At 59.8% G+C, this 2,511-nt stretch overlaps 1 protein-coding gene across 1 annotated transcript in view; it reads right to left on the bottom strand.

Moving 5' to 3' along the window:
- MYC (v-myc avian myelocytomatosis viral oncogene homolog) overlaps positions 1–1,480 on the bottom strand; it is a 4,720-nt gene extending 3,240 nt beyond the window's left edge. Inside the window, exon 1 of the mRNA XM_006761209.2 lies at positions 1,137–1,480. The gene's annotated coding sequence lies outside the window, so the exon portion shown is untranslated. The remainder of the gene's footprint in view (positions 1–1,136) is intronic.
- Positions 1,481–2,511: the final 1,031 nt, after the last annotated feature.

The raw sequence follows: 2,511 nt of genomic DNA, 5'->3' as shown, positions 1-2,511 counted from the left end.
CTCTCCTCCTCCGCCATCCCCACCCCCAGCGCGCCCTCCCTCCCTTCTTTGCCAGCTTTTCTTCTTTTCCCTCGCCGGCTGCTCCGCCGCGGGCTTTAACACCCCCCGGACCCCCCATAAATAAAAGGGGTGCATTAGAGAATAACAGAGGCGCCTCCCTCCAACGCCCAATACGGCAGCGCAACTGCGCCAGAGACCCTGCTGCGATTCTGCGCCCGGAGCGGGGGCGCCCTTCCCTTCGGCCGCCTAGGGTAGCAGCTGTTCGGAAAAAGCCCGGCTCCTGGCAGTCCCTCCGCATCTCGGGGGCGCGGGGACCCCGAGGCGGCAGGGGAGCCAAGGCTGGATTCGGAGGTTTGCCCTGGTTTTTCCTAAGTCAATGAATGCAGGAGAATCGGACACATCCCTGCCCTAGTCTTCCCTCTCCGCCTCCTGCGCCTCCCCAACACCACGTCCGAACAGCCTGGTACGCCAAGATATTAAATCTTATTATTCTTTTTAGAAGCCAAAATGCCGACTTATGAGAAGGAGCAGGGGACGAATTGGAAACGCCGGGGGAATCGGCGGGCGGGACGCGCCGCAGTGTCTCCGGCTGTCAGAAATGCAGTATGGGTGCCTGGCCAGCCTGGGTGAGGGGCTGACTGACATTTAAATGCCCTTTCGGAGACGAAGAAAAGTCAGCAGCTGCGGCGCTCTCGATCACACATAAGGACAGTAATCCTTACTCCAAGAAGCTCGAGATGCAAAGGGCTTTCTGCTCACCACGAAGCATAGCTTCCCCCCACACACCCCCAAAACCAAAGCAATTAATGCAATAAAGCTGGAATGTCCAGCCCGCTGGGCTCTGCGTCAATATCCATTGGCAAAAATCTCCAAAGGCTTAAAACACACACACACACACACACACAAACCCCGCACACCCGTTTCCCTCTGCGTTCCATCCTCCCATCTTGACAACTCACTGTACCCCATCCAGTTCTGCTTCGGTCCCCACCCCACCCCGACCTCCCACAACTACTCCGAGAAGTGTCAATAAGACCGGGATGGGAGAGAAGACACCCCAACTCGGGTATTGGACTCATCTCATCAATAAAGCGGCAGAAAAATAAATTAAAACACAAATAGATCCGAGGGCTTACCGGGTTTCCCACTCTCCGAAGGAAATCCAGGTTCCAACACCGGGCAAGGAGCGCCTGTCGGAGGAGCGGGTCGTAGGCAGCGGCCCGGAGAAGTGTCTTTCCAAATAGATCTCCGCTCCTGGAGAGACGCGTTCTCTCTCGCTCGGGTGTTGTAAGTTCCAGGGGAAAGTGCTCGCCCGCTGCAATGGGCAAAGTTTTCGTGGATGCGGCGAGGGTGGCGGATCTCTGGCAGAGGTCGGCGGGCAGGGTGGGGAGCAGGAGGAGGCTGGGCCGGAGGTGAAGCCCCGCTCTCACTCCGGATCTCAGCCCTGAGCGCCCGGAGCGCGCCTCTGCTCGCCCGGCTCGCTAGGTTCACTCCGGCTGGTCGCCCGCTCGCTCCCTCTGCCTCTCGCTGGAATTACTACAGCGAGTCCGATAAGCCGGCTTTTATAATCGGGGTTACTTCGACCCCTCCCTCGGTCCTTTTTCCCGCCAAGCCTCGAATGGCCCTGCCCTTGCCGAGGGGGCAGGGGGAAGGAGGAAGGCGGCGGCCGGGACCCGTGAACCGCGGAGGCTGCGGCAGCCGCAAGAAGCGCAGCCCGGGGGGTTCTCGGTGGGGCAGACCCTGGCCTATAAAGGGCCGGTGGGCGGGGATTCGCGAGCGAGGATCTTTTTTCTCTCCCTCTCCCCCGGCTTTGGGAATCCGGGAGGGGCGATTGTGCAGAAGGAGGGCAGGGGAGGAGACTCAGCCTTGCAGCCCAGCACCCTGGTGCGCGGAGGGATCGGATGTAAATAGAGTTAGGTCTTTGCATGAATTAACTGAGCGCGCCTTCATTTTCTCTCGCCGGCGTTCAAACCCGGTGCCTTTCTCTGCGGCTCCTCCGGCGGCGCCGCGCTCTGCTTGAGTTTGACAGGCCGCTCACCCGTCCTGCGAGCTGGAATCATCGCAGGCGGAACAGCTGAGCTCTCGACGCTGAGAACACACCGTGTGCCCACGGCCACGACAGGCACGTCCCGGGCGGCCGGCCGCTTCCCTAAGGCTGGGGAAAGGGCAGCCCTTGGAATGAGCCCTATGCAGAGAGGAGGAAAGAAAGGGTGTTTGTGGGCGCGCGCAGAGTGTGTGCGAGGTGTTAGTGTTGATGGGGCCAAGCGATAAAAGGTAGAGGGAGGCAACCGATGCCCGGGATTATTAAAATAACTCCGCAGCGCACTGCCACGTCTGCTTGGAGAGCGCGCTCTGAATACATGCCCATTGCATTTGTTGGGGGTGTTATGCTTTCTGTGTGGAGAGCTAGCTCTGTTGGGTGTCTTCCGCCAGAATGAACCCCCTTGTACTCCCCCACCGCACCCCGTGCCCCTCGGAGTTCCAATTCCGCAGCCAGGTTTCAGGAAAATC

The sequence above is a fragment of the Myotis davidii genome, unplaced genomic scaffold (assembly GCF_000327345.1).
Source record: "Myotis davidii unplaced genomic scaffold, ASM32734v1 scaffold317, whole genome shotgun sequence".
Lineage (NCBI taxonomy): Eukaryota > Metazoa > Chordata > Mammalia > Chiroptera > Vespertilionidae > Myotis > Myotis davidii.
Note: the sequence above shows the minus strand (reverse complement) of the source record. Positions and strands in the feature narration are given on the sequence as shown.